Source organism: Calidris pugnax, unplaced genomic scaffold (genome assembly GCF_001431845.1).
Source record: "Calidris pugnax isolate Ruff unplaced genomic scaffold, ASM143184v1 scaffold14, whole genome shotgun sequence".
NCBI lineage: Eukaryota > Metazoa > Chordata > Aves > Charadriiformes > Scolopacidae > Calidris > Calidris pugnax.
The window spans coordinates 1,681,628-1,703,988 of record NW_015090793.1 but is presented as its reverse complement, the minus strand read 5'-3'; positions in this window follow the sequence as shown (position 1 = coordinate 1,703,988).

Genomic DNA, 22,361 nt, shown 5'->3' with positions numbered 1-22,361 from the left:
CAAGCCAGCCTGGTTTTGAGGTTTAACCCATCTCTTGCAAAGAGATCCAGTCCTTTCTGCATTATCAAATTCATAAGACATCTTCAGATTAAAAAAAATAAATAAAAAAAGAGGTATATTCTATTTCATTCTCAGTCAGAAGGTTGTTTATTTTTTCATTTTGATGCATACATTCTATGGAATTGATCTTTGAAGATGCTGGGTTCTCTGTTCTCACTACTTTTCCTACCCTTCCTAAAGCTTAACATTTAAGTTGATGAAGAAAATTCTTTGAAATTGGAAGGATTTAAGCTTTCCCTTGACTTGTTTGTTTGGAAAAGGATTCAAAGGAGATTAGTGCTATACAGACCTTTAGCAACAAAGAAAACCTCACAGCTGCTCTATTTGAAATGTATCGAAAGAAGGCAGTGTCTTTGCAGTAAAGTAATTCTCTACAATAAAGTAATTCTCCAGTTTTCTTGAATGTTGGAATGACATTTAGGCCCCAGTGAAGGAAAAGAGATCACTTATTCCTGCTCTCTTGGAATTAGGATTTCAGCCCTTCACATTGTTCATTAGCATAGGCCATTGAAAACTTGATATTCTTAAATAAAATCGCTGCACTTCCATTTCCCTTCAAACCAAATGACTCACTCCATCTTGTTACAACACCAGCAGACAGGCACAAGTGAAGCAGCTACTATTTTGCTTTCTTCTGTCTCCTTTACCCCCTCAGGGGTCTTCTCTGTGTGATGGTTTTGGATGGGATGAGCTGATTATTTTTGTAGTAGCTAGTATAGGGTTATGTTTTGGATTTGTGTTGAAAACAGTGTTGATAATATAGAGATTTTTTTTGTTATTGCTGAGCAGTGCTTACACAGAGTCAAGGCCTTTTCTGCTCCTCACACCACCCTGCCAGTGAGCTGGGGGAGAGCACGAGAAGTTGGGAGGGGGCATAGCCAGGACAGCTGACCCCAACTGGCCAAAGAGCTATTCCATACCCTGTGACATCATGCTCAGCATGTAAAGCTGGGGAAAGAAGGGGGCGGCGGGGAGATGTTTGGAATGATGGTGTTTGTCTTCCCAAGTAACCGTTACACATGATGGAGCCCTGCTTTCCTGGAGATGGCTGAACACCTGCCTGCCACAGGAAGCAGTGAGTGAATTCCTTGTTTCATCTTGCTTTCATGTGCAGCTTTTGCTTTACCTATTAAACTGTCTTTATCTCAACCCATGAGTTTTCTCACTTTTACTCTTCCAATTCTCTCCTGCATCCTACTGGGAGGGAGCGAGCGAGTGGCTGTGTCACCCTTGGTTGCCAGCTGGGGTTAAACCACAACAGAATGCTTGTGTGGTGACTCTGGAATCTTCATCTTCTCTCACTAGACCTGCTTGTCAAAACTTTAGCAACTGAAAAATTCTTTATTCCTCCTTTTGTGGGGGACAAAGTGAGATTAAATGCCATCAGCAAGGATGGATACATCATTTCAGGTAGAATATTTTCATCTTCTTGGCAGCATTTAATCTCTCCTTGATGCTCGCATGGGCTGCTGGCTTTGTGGTTTTCCAAAGCTCAGGTATCTGTTCTGTTGGATAAGCAACTCAGAAATGAGGATTTCCTGAGTGGAATGGAAGGGAGGCACTCTTTCAAATCTGCACTGCCCCACTTTGTGAAGTATGGCAAAACACACCTCTAAAAGCATCAGTACAGATGCAAGATGTACTTCATCAGTGAAGATGCACTTCACTTTACTGATGTAAGATCAGTACAGATGCCCAAGAGTTGCTGCCGATTTACCCAGAGTGAAAGCACAGACTAAGTCTGACCCACAGTCTTAGAGCTGAGAAAAGATTTCCAGAAGCATTTATGGAGTATGTTCCCCCCAGGAACTTGAGTACACCTTGACACCTTAAAGCAAGAATGCCATATTAACTTGGGACATGATGCCTTGCCTCGTTTTACAATGTGAAGTAATTTAACTCCTTGTCAGGCTATGGGGTATAAGGTGACAGCACAAATGCTGGGCAATTAAAATAAAAGTGTATATGAGGTGAATATGACTAGTGGCGGGTTACTTGCTGGTACCAGGTGGAGCACATCGTTTTACTCGTGGTCCAGTGGAAATAGCACTGCAGGTGAAATGCTGCCACAGCCGAGATTTAATACTCTACCTCCAACGTTTCCCATCAGTTCAGGAGCTGAGCACCACAGGACTTGTAAATTCCCCCCTTTCACAAACAAGTATTCCCATGTGAAGTGGGTTTTGTTGTGGGAAGGGGTTTATAGGCCAGCACTTAGAACCATCTGGTGAGTGTTTAACAAGAAGCTGAAGCTATAATGTGAGCATATTTTATTCATTCAAGGGCTCTCCTCCTGGCTAGCAGCCAGCTCCCAGGCTCCCTAAGCCATTTCCCCCTCCCCACCATATGCGTTAGAGGGTGATGTAGTAAGTTAAGCATTGAAAGAGCAGATAAGTCATCTCACCTAACATATCTGTCCTGCAGGCATGACCCTTAGCTTCCTCACCCCAGGGTTAGGTATGGAGGTGACAGACATGCACAACTTCTCCATCTGTGCCAGAGCAGGCATCAATGCCCTGCAGCCATCTCCTCCATTTATTTCAGCCAAATGAGAGGTTCCAAAGCAGTCTCTCCTGACCTAGCTGGCCTCCTGCACTTCTGCTTTCCACCTGAGGAGACATACCCAGCCCCATCCTTTGCAAAAGGTGTTTGTTTTCAGGTAACTCCTTTCCTGCACCACCTCACCCCACAATTGCCTGTGTGCTAGTGGCGGGGCAGGAGGCAAAATTACACATCTGGTGGGGAGAGGAGACTCCAGCTTAGACTGGGAAGAGCTGCTGGGGAATCCTGCTCTTGCCTCTGCTATGAGCTGGCTCAACTCAGGAGATGTGGAGCTGCACTTAGGAGAAAGCAGCAAGCCTCAATGAAAGGTAGAATAGACCAGCACTTGACTGAGGTTGAGCTAATGAGGATGCATGACTTAGATGCAGTCAGGGCAAATGTGTCCACCCTGACAGATCACCCTCAGGATGTTTGCCAAAGCTGGTGTAGACATACCCATAATGTAGCTTCTTTCTTATGCTCTTCAAGTACTCTCATGCCCCAGCTCTACATGTCCAAACTACATCCACTCAGCCTGTCAGCCTGGCAGACAAGTCATTGTCATGTATCCATCCTGCCCTGACTGATCCTGAGGGCTACAGAACCTCTGAGTAAAACAAGACCTGCAGACTGACCCTATCAGGGTTGTACTGAGAAATCCATTAGACAGAAAAATAAGAAACGAACCACTCATCTCCCTCCTGCCTCTGCAGGAACAGAAAGCATCATCCAAGAGGGTAGGGGTTACTTTTTCTGGTATATATAGCAGACAGTCCACAGTTCACCTTTACAGAGCTTTTTCTTGAGCACAACCTAGAAGGCTTAAAAGCCTTTGATAATAACAGGAAAAGAACCCTTAAGAAACAAATCAACCAATCATTTGGTGACTGTATTTTGAAATATCCTTCCCCATGGGGATTTCCAGCAATTCAACATTTGGAACCCCATTTCTCCTTCTTTGAAAAGGGCCCAATGACTGGAAAATAGTGTATGTAATTTAAGTCACTGAGGCATTGACTCCTCAACATTGTAGGTTTCTGACTCTTCTTGTTTAGGAGGAATTACTAATATTGGTCTTCTCTTTCATTAGTGAGGTTTGGCTTTGTTTGAGAGCGTTTTTCTCCATGAAGGAGACTTTCCAGAGAGTGGCTAAAGTAACCAGGCCAGGATAGGTATGAATTTAGATACCTTTGCATTTACACAGTCCCTGAAAGTAGGTAGAAGATGTGGATGGGATCATATCTGCATAAAGCCTATCTAAATTCCCAATAGCAATGACTATATTTTTCCCCCAAAAGATTTTCTCCCTTCCATATCATTTGAACTGTGATGAACTCACATTAATATTCTAGCTAAAAGCTAGTAAACAGTCAAACAAATTGCTGGTTTCTTTACCCAAGTTTTTAACTTCTTTTCTCCTCAATAGTTTTATTCATCAAACCAAGCCAGAGAAAAACTCCACAGAAGTACTTAAAATAGTATTCCAGCCAGCACGCTGGCTTTGCTACCATGCCTACTGCACACAGACTGTCAGTAATGAAAAGTGGAGTTCACCTCATCAAACAAAGTCTACAAATTTGCTTGAGGATAATATGTCATTAGAAAAGCAGATACATATTTGAGGCCCAAATTAAACAGCAATGTCCGGTTCTTAAGAAACAGAGTCACTGTTACAGCTACTGTTTACTAGCAATCCTAGCAAACCTCAACCAAAACCTTTAAAATACTGGATTTAACTTTTGGTCCATCTGACCTAGCCTCTCGTGTTCGGTAATAATTCTAAACCCCGTCCTTCAGAGGAACTGGCATCCACAGTGTTGTAAATAGAAGGGACCTCCAGAGATCGGAGACCCAGAAGCAATCAATTTATGCTAAACACTCTGGTATTGCTCCCATTGACACTTAAATGCCTGTTGATTTCAGCATAGCAGATGCTTAGACATAAAATAGCTTTTGCTGCTTTAGAGCCAGTGGCTATAAACCCTTATTTCCTCTGGCATTAATGACATTGCATTTGATAATACAAACTGCTCTTATCTTGGGAGTATGTAGAGTCAGACCTTATCTTATGTACCAGCAGACCAGGGCTCATGAAGGCAGCTGGAGACAAAGTCCGTGCCTTTGCCTATAGAAGAAAAGTCCAGCTCAAGAAGCTTTTCCCTCTACAAACCTGCCCAAATACTCAAAACTCAGAACATCACAGCTGTCTACACGAACACAAGGGAAGCAAACTCCATGACTGTTAAATTATTGCAGGTGGGTGTTCCCTGATTCTCACCATGCCTGGCAGCATCTAGAAGCCTGCATGCACCCCAGGACATGGCCAGGGGAGCTGGATAACCTGTCACTGTCTGGAGAGGTAGCAGGGACCATCAATACCACGTATTTCTGTCAAGCTCTAGGATCAGTGTTACAGCAAATTCCTTGTAATCCATGGTGACAATTCAAGAATGAGAAGGAAGAAAAAACATGAAAGAAGACAAATTAAAAACTGCAGGATTTTGCTGCTGCTTTAAAGCACAGGATTTTAGAGGAAATTCTGAGTACACACTTCCTCATCCCTAGAGCAATCAGGATCCCATAGTAGGGCTGAGAGCAGCAAGTGTTCTCCATAAAGCGGAGACACAGTTTTGCTTCAGTTATTAAGGAAATTCTTCTTCCTTGATGCATCGTGGTACCTGCAATCTAAGACGACATATGCTCCCGAGAAGAGAAAATCTGAATTCATGAAGTTGTCCTCCTCTCTCCAAATGCAAGTGTATTTTATATCTTTGATATTAAATGACCTTTGGAACAGCACCTCAGATTTATCCCAAATTGACAATAACTGAGAGGCAAAAACTACATAAAGCTAAAAGGTATCTCATGCAGGGATATAAAGTGAAATAAGTTCCTGTTACCAAGAACTTAGCCATGCTAAGCAGAAGGTCTGTCATTATTCCCTTCCCCAGGCAGAAGGGTGACCACTGGTAGTGACTGGTTGAGTTCCTGCGCTTTAACCCCAATTTTCAACATAGCTGAGTCAGTGCAGTTAGTGCAGCCCACAGCAAACAGGTGTCCTTTCTCTGTGGTGTAGGAGGGCGATCTATCTCGCAGAAATATCTATGAGTAATATTTCTTCTCAAAGCCTCTTTGTCAGACCTGCAATCCCTCTCCTGCCTTTTACAGAAACAAACTGACAGAAGAGAGTTTGCATCTACTTTGATTCACACCAGTCCCACCAGTGAGATGTACCTCTGTTTTACAAGTCACACTTTACTGCAGAAAACAGAAAGGCATTCTTATAAGTTTTCCCTTTGAGGACAGAATCCTTTTTCTATGAGGATTCAAGTTTCCTGCATGCACAGACATAAAATCCCTTGTTGTTTGTTTGGTTTTTTTTAAATACACCATTGTCACAGTATCAACCCTCATCTGACTTCTGCTTTGCCTGCCATCAGCCACTACTTTTTCCTTGTGCCAGACAGCACCTCCAACAAGCCATGGCAAAACTGGGATCTCAAAGAGGCACCGATCTGAGGGCACTCCAGGAATTTGAAGTGTTCCTATTTATTTTCCCCTTGAATCCAATTTCAAGTATTAGAAGACGACCCACTTTCATCCTTGCTTAGTTAAATATAGATCAAACGTCTACAACCGGGCTGAAAACACAGTAATACAACCACTTACATAGAGGTTAAAGCAAGACAGACATGGGTGTAAAGTCCTAGATATTAGCACCCAGTAAAAATGTAAAAGTCTAAGCAGTACTAAGATGTCTCATTGAGTTTGTAGATAATGTGGAATGACATCTTAAAGAACTGTGAACTGTCCCTGCCTCCCTATGACAGTAAGCTCAGAACTATGCAAGAAAAGAAGGGTCAATCAAGGCTTTCCCACCATGGGGGATCCTCCCTGTGGAGACTTACATCCTCTCATCCTCCAACTCATTCCACCTTCCTCCTTTGAACTTGCAGTGCACAAGTTTTGCTGGCCCTCAGGCAAGGAGGAGCCCTGAGCAACATCTGCTGCAGCCTGAAGTCATCACCAGTCACACTTACTATGCCTTTTGGGAAGCAGGTTGGTTGTCCTCCCTCACCCCGCAAAGAGCAAGCAACAACAAGGAAGACTTTTACATGATCAGTTGCCAAAATCTTCCCAGGGCAGTGAATGTCATCTTTGAAGATAGCAACTAGCAACGACTTTGACATGTTCTTGCAGAGATACAGAGCATAAACTGTGATGTGGTCCTAAGTCCAGCTCAGAGCTGCCCTACGGTCCCCTCCTTCAAAAAGTCTGCAAAATGTCCATTGAGAAAAATATTAAATTCACTGCCAAGTTTTCAGAGAAATTGACAGTATAATCCACGTGGGCAAGATGGTTGGAACTCAAAATCCCAATGAGTATCCTGTAGTAGCTGCTAGAACTACTAAAACACACATCTTTTCCACCAAAGCTTTTCCATTTCAAGTGAAGGGGAATAAAAGCAAAAAAATAATGTTCCTTATAGCCAAAATTTAAAATCATATTAAAAAGTAGTATGTATTTGTGCAGTCTCAGTATGATGGATGTAATGATCTCACTGTCGTAAGGGAAAAAATACTACGAGTGAGCTATGTGTGCTTTAAGTGAGCAGGGCTATTCACTCTGGCATCTTACAGAGGGAAGCATCTCAAGACAGGCTGACAGACAAGCAGGAGATGTAAAACTGTAACACAAGATCTGTGTCACATCCAGCCTTGCCACATCATGGGCTGCCAGGAACAGCCGTGGTGACAGGGAGGAATCGGAAAGGGAATGTGCTGCAGTTACTGGGGTGTCTGAAAGGACACGGGAACAGCACAGGGAGTCTCCCGGGGTGGGAGTGGGGTAAAAATTCCCCCTCCCAGGAAATCCAGGTTCATTACAAAGTGTCACTACACCTCCAAAGCAGTGCTATAACTCAGCTTCTTCACAGCTCTTACATGTTTTTTTTCTCCTTCCTGGTTTCAACACCTCTCTGTGCCCATGACCTAAAGGGCAGAGACCGTTGTAGAAACATAAAATTTCTGAAAATCAAAAGAACATTTAAGAAAAAAATATGTTAACTCTTTTTTTTTTTAAGTTGACAGCAAGGGACAAAATACCAGGTGTTTTATGTGGTTGTCCTCTGCAAGAAGAGGACTTAAAGAACATGAACACTTCTTCAGTTTTTCCTGTGAGCATTTCTTAGAATAAACATAGGAGATTTTTTCCTCTGCATAGAGAGGCATGTAATCAGCCACACTTTCTCCCCTTCTCCTTAGATTTAAGACCTGCTTCTGGACTCAACACTCCTGGTGTTTACTAGTTGTTACCCTGTCTGGCAGCTCTTGCTGGACTGGCTTAGTTTTGAATTCAAATCCCTGCTCAATTTTCACTACACAAATAAATTCCACCAATCAATCTAACCTGGTCCCTAGCCAAGGTGAAATGAATTAACTACTTGTAAATTAAGATAGATGCACATCTGGTGCAAATCACTGTATTTCTCTGAAAAACAACTCCATTATCTCCACTACAGACTAGATTTTAATGGATTATCATAGAGGAGACAGCAAAGCAGGAACACAGTGGGTGTAAGGACACAATGGTGTTAGAGCAATGTTGGCAATTGCCACAGCCTGAGGGGCCAGCACCACCACCAGCAGCTTTTGCAGTTTCTCCCACCTCTGGTATCCACCCTTTCTTTCACTAACCTGTTGTAGGAAACAGTATCTAGTGTGAACTCTCCTGTGTCCTTTGGGGCAAGCCCTGAGGTACCCCGAAAAGTCTTTCTGCACCTCTGTGTCCACTCATGTAGCAGAGAACAAAGGAGTCCTTGTTTTACCTTCATCTTGTGGTTTGATTGTGAGAGCACTTTGTTTTTCAGCAAGTGCAGGTAATTCAACATTTATGAATCAAAAATTGTGACAGGAGAAAAGCGTATGAGATGTAAAAAGAAAAAGGAAGTATTTTCTCTGCTTTCTCCTTCTGCCGTTTCTCCCCCGATTGCTCCCTGAGCCTGGTTGGATGCTGTGCTTTTAGCTACACAGCTATTTCAAACCAGTTTTGGAGAAGTATTCATTGCCACATACTGCTATCTAGTGGTAAAACCGCAGATGCTTAGTGGTGAGAATGAAGGGGTACCAAGTATCCCAGATGCAACTGGTATTATACACTAAACAGCTCTGCTGTGGCAACAGATTTCTTTGACACTATAAGTATTCATTCCCCTTGAATAGCCAAAACAAGTAAGAAGAAAGTAATTAGTAAAATAGATCTATTTTAAAGTGTACTTTGTAAGCTGTACATTTTGCTATTTATGAAGAAAATATTTTCCTTTGGACCAATGTGTGAGTCTAGCCCCACATGATTAGGGAAGATGAAGTGAGAGACTGATTGGCAGAGATAAATGAACTTCCTTAGGAATAGTGGGGAAGGTCACCTGGTAGAAGAGAGGTTACAGACATCTCTTCTTTTGGGTATTGCTCCTTTAAGGAGCAGTGGTCTCCTCTTAAACTGTGGGTCACTTCCATCAGAGTAAGAATCAGAGTATCTGATGTTGAAAGGAACCTCTGGAGATCATCATGTTCAATCCCCCTACTTAAGCAGGCCCACCTAGAGTCAGTTTCCCAGGACCACGTCTTGGCTTTTGAATAACTCCAAGGATGAGGACTTTCCAACCTCCCTGGGCAACCTGTGCCAGTGTCCAGTCCACCCTCACAGTAAAAATGTTAATATCAAATGAGATGGTTTCTGCTCTGCCTAACCATTACCAATAGCAAGAGTGTCTGAACAGCCCTTCTGTGCACTAGTTCAGAGAGAAAGAAAAAAATTACTTGTAATCAGGAATTCATTCAGTTGGAGGTCCTCATCTCTATTCCACTGAAAAGAATAATAAAGTTGCCTGTGGACAACTCATCCTACATACATAAGCTGAAAAGCACCAGATGGTAATTGAACTAAGTTAGTGGTCAGGGCTTAAAAATAAGGACATCTTAAATTGAATTATCTGTCAGAAAATTGGATCACTGTCATTTCTCAAACCTGAGTTCAGACTCTTGATCTCTATTACTGTAACTGCCACCAGTCATCAATGAGACATTATCCTGCAACCTGTCTTAATACAGACTTCTGCTTTTTTCTTGGGTATTAAATATGCTGCATGAGCCATTGTTCTCTACAAGCTCTTCTCTCACCCACTCTGTAGCAGTACACGATGAGGATATAATTTTCACTTGGAAACAGTTTTAGGAAACAACTGAATTTGTGGAGACTAATCCTTTTCTATTAACTGTTGCTCACTCAATGTCCTCAATTTCTCTGAACTTTTCACAAACCACGCTCCACTCTCTGTGTGCAGGGTATTTGTACTGCTCCCATCACCATCTTTTCAAAACAAAACACAAAAATGAATGAATGAAGAAAGAGAAAGAAGAGCTACAAACCTCTAGAAATCCAAGCTGCCCTTGGTATGTTCACCAGGAAATTAAACAAGCTGCTTTTCTTTGCATTTCTTCAATGCTTGGGTAGGAAAATATTTTGAGATGTAGTGTGTCTTAATCAGTCTGCTGAAAATGTGCATCTGAAGATGACCTATTGTGTAACACCGGCTCTACCAGAAAACATAATTAAGCAGAAGAAAGTAATTTCAAGTCTAGGATAAACATCTGTTTTGATAATGAGCATCAGGGTGATTGTTCTGGAGGCAAGTAAATCAACATACCCTTCACTTTGCATCGCAGTCGTGTCACATGGAAATGAGAAAGCAGGTCTGAGCAGAGCAGAGATTGGGGGGAAGAATATGAGTGGAAAGCAGTTACAGCATAGGAAAGCTCAGCTCCTTGAAGCTTGAAAAGAAGTGGCAGAAAAGGTCAGACAGGAGTTGATGAAAAAGCTTTTGCTATAATGGATTATGCTGTAGGTCCTACCAAATTTATCAGGTAAAAAACCTTCCATATCTTACTTTTTCATCCAACTTGCACTTTTCCAACCCTTGCTGCACTGATCCTGGCATGATTGTGCCAGGATCCCTTTAATCAGACACCAAAGCTAGAGACAACCTAGCCCATGAGCTTTCATCAGGGGATGCTGCTGATGCTGATATTACAATGACATTATTTGCTATATGATTTTACCATACCAATAATTCTGGAGTGAACAGAGTCCCATTTCTTCTTTAGATTCAGTCCAAATCCCAGGGATGTGCCTGGAGAGCATTGTATATACATGAAGCACACCCACAGTCTCAGGTCTGAATTTTTTTTTCACAAAAATGATATCATAAAAGAGTTAAAGGATCATGGATCTTGGATCTGATCTAGTGTCTTGCCTTTGGATGCAACATTGTGCACAAGAGCACAGAGAAGGCAAGAACTGGAATGATTAGTTTTTTCCCCTCCCTCTTTCCCTGGCCCGTTCCTGTTGTTCTGCCTTCATGATTTTGAGACATAAAATCAATTGTGCTGTTAATTGCACTTCTTAGATTGAAGATTTTGCTCAAAACACTGGTACAGGATTGTTCCTACTGATGAACTTTTCATTTCATGATCATTATTGTTTTATTGGTGTTTCCCCTCTCCCAGTCACTAAGCCAGCATTCGAGGCCTCAAAGTAGTTTCGATTAGGGTAAGAAATAAGGGACTATAAATCAAGTGGGTTATTGGAGTCATTTCATCTAATACGCAGAGTCCTGCTTCACTGAACAAGGGCAGGTGAGACCTTGCCTTGCTCCAAAACCTCAGGTTGGTGGCTGTGCCCTTATTTCTTCTGAGGAGCTGGCTCAGGTCCTTGGCTGGCCAGCCCTGCCACCAAACACTGCTGGTGGGAGCAGGACAAGAGCACCTTCTCCCACTGTCCTCTCTATTTCTAGCTCAGGAAAGCCCTCTTCAGGTGGGCTCCTTGAAGGCAGCCACAAGCTTTGCCTGTGCTCAGAGGTAGCACTGCATAAACGCATGGTACAAGCATGGAACTGAAAGTAGAAAAGATGGTAGAACGTTAGGGAGAAGCTGAAGCAAAGTTGCAAACGCTAATGGCACACCAGGAGGGATTGAAACCCTCCATCTGTCAAATACTGACTAGTACAAGCTGAAAGGACCACAACCTGCTTCACAGCACTCCAAGCTTGAATCCTTCAGAATGGAGAGCTCATACGGGGCTGTTGCTCCGTTTGCTGTGCCGTTACAGATATCTGTCCTGCTCAACACTTATCCCTCCAAGACATTAAATTAAGTGGGTACATCATAAAACACGGATCTGTCATCCAGCATAGGAAAGCAGAGGATGAAGGCAGGAATCGCAGGTAATCCTCTGGCTGGAGGAGGCAGGAAAGCACATGTTTCTCAGTACCCTAATAACTGCCCTGCCAGTGAGCTGGGAAAACTGCCAGGGAGCAGACTCAGAGTAATGCATCCGAGCAATGAATAAATGACATAAATCGTATTAAGTACAGTAATTCATCTGAGTTTTGTCTGCAAGATGCTTCACAGCAGTGTCCAATATAAATGAATCAGTATCTGCTAGCATGCCTTTCCCAGGGGGGGCAGCCATTAAATCCTCGCTGAGTCATTGTCTTGCTGTGGTTAAGACTGAACGGTTCAGGATTAAAGTACCTTACATTAAAAAATTATTTTACAGGTCTTGGCCCAAATTCTACTGTCAGCTACAGTAGTGCTCCATCGTACAGTGTGTGGTCACTCAAATACTGCACTGAAGTAAAAATCCAAATTTTAAAGCTAGAGGGGAGCCAGTATTTCCACCCTTTGATAAGGCTGCCAGCTCACTAGAAACTCCTAACTTGCTTCCCTCCCATACACACACTCAAAAATTATTTTAGAATGGGCAGTTAAAGGGATAAATCTTTGGAAACAATAAAAGAGAAAACCACCTAGATAGATAGTACTCCAACATCCCCATACTGGCCTGATTTCCTGCTCAGGAAGAGTGGAATGTCAAGTCTTTTAAATGAAAGGGAGACTTTGGGGGGAAAAAAGCATGGGCAGTTTGTGGATTCACACAGAACTGTTAAGAAATCGCTTGGACTTTGAAATACAAGAGAGGGGATTAGTTTATCTCTTTTGAATTGAAAGCCCTAAAACCTCAGACATGTCTTGACCATTCAAAACATCAAATCTAAAATAAAGCAAAATTAAAATAAGAATGTAAAGATTTGAAATTTCAAATTTGTCACAGATTGAGACCACTTTCAAAATAGAGACCTAAATCCTTGGCAAAGAGTGAACTAGTACTGTGTATCATAGTGGGCTCTACCACCATTTATTTGAAGTGAATGGACCTATGTTAATATCTGCCAGCTGATCACGTAGTTCATCAGTGTACCACACTGTTTCCAAAGTTGAAAACTACCTCTGTAGAGGTACCTCATTTGACTACTACATTTTGCTGCTACCTATAATTTCCATTGTATGGTAGACCCTTGGATTTATTTTCAAAACCAAGGTCCAGCAGTTATTTTATTTGTGGGCTTAATTTTGATTCCAAAACTAGAAAGACACAAAAATAGGATAAAGTGGAATGGAACATAGTAATAATTTTGTTAATTTAAAAACACAGCTGACCTCTAGTGGCAGCTTGTCAAAATTAAAGTTGTTCAAATACTCCCTGAAGGGGAAAAAAAAAAGCCAAACATTTTTCTGATTAAGCTTTCTGTCTTGATTCAGAGATTTTTTTTGTCTCTTTTCCTCCTGCATTTGTCTACCAATACCAGGCCTTCTCCAGATAGCATCCAAGAGTTTTGCAACAAAGATAAAAAAGATAAACTCAAATTCAGTTGCTTTAAAACAAATTTGAAGTGCTAGTTTCCAGGTTTTGCAAAACATGTTTTTAAAAGACAACATCCATTTTACTCAAAGCAATTTGAATTTTCGACAGAAATTTGTCTTGCAGTTTTAGCTTACCAAGTATTACATAAAGTCTCCTAGTCAGAAAGTAGTTTTCAATAGAAACTCAAATGTTCATTGGTAGAGTTAATAGTATTTGTTTGCCAAAGAGTTTTTTTTATAAAGAGATTTTAATATTTTTTCCATTAAAACCTTATATTTTATGCATAACAGTGAAAGTGAAAAAAATATTTATATACACATAGATATATTTACAAATGTTTGTAGTTATAGTGTTTCCTTTTTTCCCCAAATCTTTTTGAAAGCTGGGGAAAGCCCTGTATCAAAAGTAGTCCAGCCCACATGGCAAGAAATCCAGGCATCCTCAAGGATTTTCCTGAATTGTTCCCAAGAGATCCTTGGTGCTTGGCTCTCTCTCCCCCTGGTAGCTACCCCACCTAACAACAAGACCACTCATGTAGCAACACATCACCTTGCACAGAGCATTTTTTGAAAGCTGGACACATGAACCACACTGTTGGTAATGCACTGACACTATTCAGTACCTGTGCTGAATAATTAATCCCATAATTAATTTGGTAACACAGTGATAACTCCATTTAATGCACTAGCCTGGGCCTAGTCCATGAGATGGGTTCAACCGCATTTTTTTAACAATGAGATGGAGTTGTCCATTTTTAAGAAGCTGTCCCCATTCCCAGCCTGTTACTCCACACAAGTCTCATGGAAAGGGCTGAAAGGATTCGGTGTGAGCAACAGCTCAGCTGCTTTGTTCAAGGAGGAGCCCTCAACTACCTTGGCAATAGCTTAGTCTCTTGCTCAAGTAAATCCAAAAGCAGCTCTTGTGCCTCCCACTTTCTTACACCCCTCCACCTGCCCACTAGGCAGCACTGGGTGCTATGCCCACAGTGTGAGAGCTCCTGAGGTCACTCCTCCCTGGCCTTATTTCTCTTGCTCTTCGCATCAAGTTCAGGCAGAAGAGATTGCTGCAGACACCTTAGCCATCCCACATATGATGCAAGGGATGAGATATCTCTGTACAGCCATTCATTTAAAAACAAAACCTTAAAGCACTTACCTTCTTATTGGTGATGGGAACAGTTTTCTTCTTAAAAACTTCCCTTGCTCCTTGGAAGATATTTATGAGGTGAATTTTTGTTCCATCTGTCTCTCTTACTTCAGTGGAGACCACCAGCATCACTTCTGCAGCATGACAGAGTAGTGAGTGCAAGTGCTGGGCACAAGGGAGGAGTGAGCCTGGCCGTGGACATCCCCTCCATACACACACTACACTGCATGTCACAGGCAGGAGTCAAAAGGCTGCCTCAGCCTGGAACGGTATTTTAAACCACAGGCCCAGCCTACATTCACCCTACTCACACCCAGGTGAGCACAAGGCAGCTGTAACAGAGGGCAATAATTCAGCTTAATGTCCACACCTGGGGTGGGACTTCTCCTCACATAAGGTCAACAGAGAAGAGTAACTTCTGTGTAAATAACTGTAACAAACTCTGCATTGAAAAAATAGTCTTCTAAGATGAAAAGACAATTTAATGTCTTCTCCAAGTAGAGTTGACCTTAGAGTTTTTGTATTTTTACACTTTTTTTCTTCAAAACAATTCATACCAACAAACAGCATAGTGGTGCAGCTATGATGGTCTGAGGAAACAAGCCATGCCTTTTAGGGAAAGGTAATTACCATTACTAGAGCAGCTGAGAAGCTGGTGCACTCAAGAGCGTCTCTGCTTTTTCCAGCTTTATCACTTGGCATCATAACATAATGATTCAAAATGGTGATGTGAGGAACATTGCTAAAAACCAATTTGAAGACTTAAATGTTTCTTTCCCTAGTGTATTGGTTTATGTTTTCTGTCTGGGTGCAGCTAAAGGATGTGAGCATCAGCAAGGCACTGTGCGTGGAGTGCATGTTTCAGATCTTAGAATCGTAGAATCGTTTTGGTTGGAAGAGACCTTTAAGATCTCAAGTCCAACCATTAACCTAACACTGCCAAGTTACCACTAAACCATGTCCCTCAGCACTGCATCTACATATCTTTTAAATACTTCCAGGGATGGCAACTCCACCGCTTCTGGAGATCTCTGGAGGAATCGCTGCTTTCTCTGGCTGAAGTCACTGCTGCTGTCATCACTTGCATTTACTAGAATTAAGATAGCCCATCTTGGGACACCTGCACTGCAACCAAACTCCCACCCAGCTGGGTGAAGGTCAGTCTCCAGCTCCCAGGTGGCTCAGGTGGGGATGCTCATCCTGCTACTGCCAGTCATCTGCCCCAGTGATGAAGCAGCTCAGAGCAAAGACTGCAAATGATCTGGGTGGGCTTCAGATGGAGCTTTAACCGAGAGCCTTGGAGGCTGTCAGCTGGCACCCTTTTATGCATATTGACATTTTTTAAAAGCCAAGACAACAGAAGTTTTTGAAATGGAGCCTAGATGCATAATATTTTTCTTGTAACTCGGTCTCAGAAATTGCACTGGGCCTGTACAGACTCGCAAAATGCTGAAAACTTGTATTGACGTGTGTTTGAGAAGTTCCAAATCAAGTCACTGTAATACCGTATAAAAATAGCTAAAATGGAAAATCATCAACAGAAAAACTAGAGTACTAAATGATCTATGTTATTATTCCCATAGTGATTAACATACTGTATTTTCCCAGACTGTTGCAATTTATTAGTCCATGTTCCTCTGTATCAGTATCAAATATTATTTCACTATAAAAACTTGTGTGCTTGTTAACAAAAAAAATCCAAATTAACTGTCAACATATGTTACTTTCGCTTTTTCAAATTAGAGTAAGCAAACTGGCTCTAATTAGTTTTCTGATTAATGAGTGGATGGTAAGCAAGAGAATTACATTAAGAACAATTTCCAGTTTACACCGGTTCGGAGGAGGTAAAAAATAATTTTTCAACAGGGATCAAATAAATCTACAGAACCTCATTTTTTTACAATACTGTGAAAATATGCAAGGCATCACATTGTAAATTGCTGGTTAGGTCACTGGAGCAGGATGAATAAATACTGTTTGCCATATGAAATTGGCTAGTTAAAGGAAGATCACAAAATTGTTTGTTGCTATATAAGGCTCATTTTTGCTATAAAAAGAGCAATTTTAATTTACAGGGGCTTAAGGCAATTTTCCATCTAATTTTATGTTTTATAATGTCTGCTAAAACACTGGTGCCTTATTAGTTTGTGTGGTCGAATATATATTGTTTCCAAATTTCAAGGCCATTGATTTATCTTGACCAAAGTAAAACACCGTTACTTTTTCTTCCTAAAAGCTAAGAAAAATCCATGCAGATCCCATTAAGGCAAATGCAATTTGACTATGTCTTAGATACATCTCTTTTTGTAACCAATAGAAAATACTATGATTTATTTGGATAAAAGTAACGACAGGTTAACTTCACTGGTCAAAACTATAATCCTTCCTACGCTACCATTTGCTGTGCAATCTCACAACTGAAAAACTTAAAACTGAAGTGAATTAAATGGCTGTTATAACACAGGAACAGCTGGATAGATGCACAGCATGGTTTCTTGAACATCTGGGCTCCATTCTCACCAGTGAAGGTCCTGGCAGCCAGGTCAGACGTAGCTTAAGGCTTTTCATCATCCTGTGGTTCAGAGGCTTCAGCTTGCTACCACCTCCCCTCCCAGACATCGGCACGCAGGAGGCTAACAGCATTGCCCTGTTTCCACCAGCCCAACCCTGTGCTGTGCTGGCCTCACTGCTCAGAAAAATCAACCATCCCACTCCCTTGGCCACAACGCAGCCGAGGAGGACCATAAGCAGAGCATCAGGCCTCCACCCACAGGTTGAATTCCTCCCAAGCTCCTAGGGAACCTCAGCCACTTGTAAATCTCATCTAGTGCAAAAAGCAATATCAGTGATAAGCTTCCAGCCAGCTGGTTTTTTTTTCCTGTTTCTTGATTAGCACTCATTTCCCTGTTCCTATTTCAGTAACACAGAGTCCTCAAAAGCCAAGGAAGTATCTGGGCCATTTGTGTTTCTTCCCTGGCTCACCACAAGACATTGAGGACAAGGAGTGGTGGAGTTAGGGTTGGCTGGGACTTTATGGTTGACCTGCTCCAACAACACAGTCCCAGTTTCTCATCTTTTTCTTCTCAGCTTCCATCTGCATGAGGGCAATCCTGCAAGCTAGCTAATGCTGTATAACCCTACTGTAGACACTCTGTATGAACACAAAGCAAGGCTGATGTCAAAGAGATTTCCTCCAAAGACTTTCTCACCTGATGTGCCTCAGCCACCGGTATTGTATCCTCTCCACTCCAGATTTTCTCTGCCTAAATAAGCTTCAGTTCTTCCTTTCTGCATTCATCCCATTTTTTTTTCTTCCTGTCCTCAGTTCTCCTCTCTGTCTTCTCCCTTTAGGTCTGGCCCAACTTTTTACCTAAGTACATACTAACCTCTTCTAATTCAGCAGTTTTATTTTAAGGTTGCACAGTTGTATATGCTGAAGAAAGATTTCTTTTCATAGTGTCAGTGAAATGGGCAAGGAAGAAGTTTGAAAACAGTCAGTGTAGCAGGCCTGTGTGCAGGCCTCATTATCTCTCTCTTATCAGTTACCTCATTATCTCTGCAGTAAACTTGCTCAGATGCATCAGTGAGAGAAGAGGGTTCTTAGCACTTCGCAAAATCAAATAATTTTCTTTTCCATCTATGTAGAGAACACCTTATGTGGGGAAACTGTGTAGCAGTCGTGGGAGGCAATAGTGCCATGCCTATTAGAAGAACCACTAAGTTGTCATCTTCCATCCTTTCTACCTCTGAACAGACACTGAACTGAGGGAAGAAAACCCTGTTTCCTGACCCAGCAGCCCTGCTTTGTTATGCATTTTTGTATACTGGTCCTGCAGAGAAAGGAGAGCTCTCACTAAAAGTTTATCAGGTAACTCTACCTTACTTCCATATTATTTTGAACTCAGGTATCACTGGAGAGGTGGAATTGGAACCTGCTTTAGTGAGAGAAACCCCCGTGAATGGTTTGGGAAGAGGTGGTGGTGGCACGGTGAGTGCTGCGCGTTGCCAGGCCATGGGACCACATAAAGACGTGAATTTTGTGGGGGAAAACGGGATGTTGGGACAAAGATGCAAGACAGGGAATGTCCGTGGTGGAACACAGATGTCTGGATGAGTGTCCTTTGCACAAGGAAAGGCTTGTCGTGGAGTATAACTGCATGCACAACACTTTCTGTGTAAGTGAAGAAGCTGAGGCTGCTGGAAACCCAAATTTATTGGTCTTACAGTTTCTTATGTGGCACTATAGACTGTTCCTATCTAGTCGGGGACAAATTTAAGGTTTTCTGTCCAAACAGGAGGCATTCCTAATCTCTTTTCTGTCGAGAGGAACACTGCAACTGCACTGTGAGCCCAGGAACACGTGATAAGTGCTGTTCCTCCACAGCAAAGCAAGCTCAGGTAGTGCATCCTTTATGGACAAAAAGTAGTAATGTGATCATCTTAATAAACATCTTCATCAGATGTTCCAAGTAATTATCTTTAGTTTCTATGATCAAAAAAACAGAAACATATAAACATAAAAAAAATACTTTAATTTTTTAAGCTATCCAGGATTTGTGGTCATAAAGAATAATGGCAAAGGCAAGGGCTTTTTCCTTTGCAAGAAAATTCTTGGAGCAGCATGTAAACAGACCTTCTTGTGGTATTAATATTACCCCATTTATGCTAAAGCTATGCAAACAGAGACATATAAAATTGTGCTCCTAAAAACTTAGGTTGCCAATAAATATTTTTACCACTTTCAATTTATACTGTTTGCAACTTTGCCCCCTTGCAGAAAAGTGATCCCAGAATGCAAGCTAAGTTATTCTGAGGTTATTGGAGCTATCAGACATTTAAAGCAAAGATCATTTCTGTTCCTCTGAACTTAACCTGTTGCTTGTTTGGAAAGATTTGACTTGGCAGTTTGCAAAACTTTATCTCATGGGCTGGTGACAGAAGCATAGAATTTTTAGCTTGAATTGATGGCAAGCAGCCTTGTTTAGTGCCTCAAGGGATTTGAGTTCCCGTCTTGACCTTACCATTTATGCCTTCACTGCATATATTGGGTGTATTTTCACATGGTTACTGCTCTCCAGTTAGCTGTCTTGATACCTAAGTATTAAAAAAGTCTCAGTATTAAATAGATTTAATGCGCCTTGCTACATCAAGATACCAACTTGTATTCCATCAAAACAAAAACATAGCTTCAGGCTCCCTTTATAAGTTTACTGAGTTAATGGAAGTTACAAATTCTCACTACACTGAAAAATCAGTGTGAAAAATCAGTGCTGTTATTCTGGTGCCTGCATAGTGCCCACTGGATTTAGTACCTCATTTTCCTGTGCTTAAGGCAATGCTCATCTTAAAAAGGTATAAGATGTGCCTCAAAAGAACTGTCTTATAAATAACAAGGCGATTTGAAATATTGAACTTGGACATTTTAAAGTTTTTCCTTAAAACTTTTGGATTCAAACTCCAAAAATTTTATCCATATTCAATAGGAGAAGAAAAGGGACATCTGAAGTTCTCCCATGGTGCTTGAATACGTGAGCTGGGGAATTCAAAGGAAAAAAAAGACTGTGGCAAAATCAGGGGAGCTGACAACTCAGTCTGCCTCAGGAGCTGTTGAAACTAGTTCTGAGCTATTATCTTTATAGATAAGTGAATAAAAAAGTTAGATAATGTTTTACAAGGTCATAAGCAACCGTACTTTCTTCATTTTTAAGTGTTTGACTTAACAAATCTTTGACTACACTTTTAGGTTTATATACGAATGATCACACTTCTACTAAGGTATGGATATCATACCATTTTAATTCCTGTTACTTCTTCATTTTACATGGATGTTAATTACAGCAACTTTGATAATATCTATTCTAGTACTAGTTATTTACTTAAGAAACCAATTATTTTCTATTTGAAAATTCTTTTGGTTTTAAGCAACATTCGAAGCACTGATGTAGTTCTTAACTGACTGACTTAGATCCCATAATTTTGGGACATAAGCCCATAAAACTTCACGCGTTGGCAAGGCTCTGCTCTCCTTTTATTCCAAACCTCTCCTCCTTGAGATGAAAACAAAGCAGAAATATTTGCAATTATAATGCTGTAAACCACTATTTGCTTGTTATGTGTTTTCAGCTTTCAGACTGAGGAGGATGGATTGAAACCTGCCAGCTTGCTAATGAGGCAGCTTTGCCTTGGGGAGCAGAGGAATCTGGGCAAACAGGTACAACTGCAAAAGGAGGCAGCCACAATCGAAGCATCTTCTCTGGGGACCTGGTAGTCGTGGGGGTGGAAGTACCCAGCTGCGGGCACTTTTCAGTTCTGGGTAGTCAGTATAGGGCTGCTGTGGGGTCGGGTGAGTTATCTGTATTATCTCCTGGAGCACTAGTCATGAGTATCACGAACAGATCCTGCTCAGCTCTTAAAATGAGCCATGGTGCTAGAGGTTTGTAGCTATCTGCAATCTTTTTCTCTAACCAGGAAGAGTTTTGAGCATGTTAGAAGAGAGAAAGTAAGTGAATGTGACAGAGACAGGCAAAAAAAGGAAGACGAAGACTAAACGCTGGCAAATGTCACTGTTTAACAAAGATCAGCGTTGATGAAGGTCAATGAAGCTGGTTGGCAATTAGCCTCTGGCTGTGTGAAGAAAGGACTTTTGACTAGTTAGTGCATTATTCTGCAGAGGTTAGTGTTATACACACTCACAAAATCCTCCTATGCCACCCAGCTTGCAAGCATAAAGCCAGGAAAAAATGATACTTTTTGCCAGTTGACTATATAATTTTCAATGGCCAAAAGCCAACTGGCTGCTAATTGTTATTGCAGTGAAACTGAAAACAAAGCTCTTGGTATGAATACTTGGACTGTTTGTTGTATTCCCCCTTGAAATTCTTCAGGAAGTGCCGTGAACTGCTGCTCACACCCACAGCTCCCAGAGAAGATGATCTGGGTGCCTGTGTATGCGTGCAGCACTTGGTCTGCAGCCTGGGCAAATATTTTCAATAGGCCTTTTGCAGCCGAGGTTAGCTGGCTGCAAAGAAATTCATTTATTTAGCCACTTTGCATGCTTAGAGCATTTTCCAAAAATCTGGTGTATGTAGGTCCATGGGGGCCCCAGAAAATGTGTGACAGGAGAGAACTGGTGGAATTGTTTTCAGTCATAAGAGAGATAACTCACACCTATCCGCTATTATTTGCGGGAGAAGCTCTTGAGGCAACGAACATCTCTTTGTTTGGTATTTATGTAGCAGCCAACACAGTGGAGTGCTAACCCATAACAGGGAGAGACAGGCACTGCCATCCTTCAAGCAAATAATAATGGTTATTTCCAGAGCTGACTGAACAGACACTAGCTGCATCACCTGAGTCACACCCACCTAAAGCAAACATGAGGGAAATGTGTCTTGGATCCCTCTCATCCCACAACCCACTCCACAGGGCAGCAGCACTGAAAGGAAATTCCACCTCAGCAAATTCAGATAGATATATTCAAGAAAAAAAGGGATTTGACCACATGCCCACAATTCCTGGATGTTAGTGAGCCCTATCAAAGCAGTAGTTTTAATGAGGTTGCCTGCTGTTTGGATAGGTGGCCACTGTGCACGAGCAGATTGGCCATGTGGCAGATGTGCAGTAGTTCCATGTAGGACAGCGTGGCCAGGGCACACATAGCACACAGTACATATAGACAGACTTCCCAGGTGGAAATAAGAAGTCCACGTGCAGTGAAGGTTTTTTTTGTCGGCTGATTTTATATTTCTCAGAGGTGTGCTTTAACTGAGCTGACAAATAAGGTCTTCTGTTGGCGTGTGCTGCAGTGACTGGCATGTTCTGTCAACCTGCCTACACCAAAGCAAAGGTGTAGC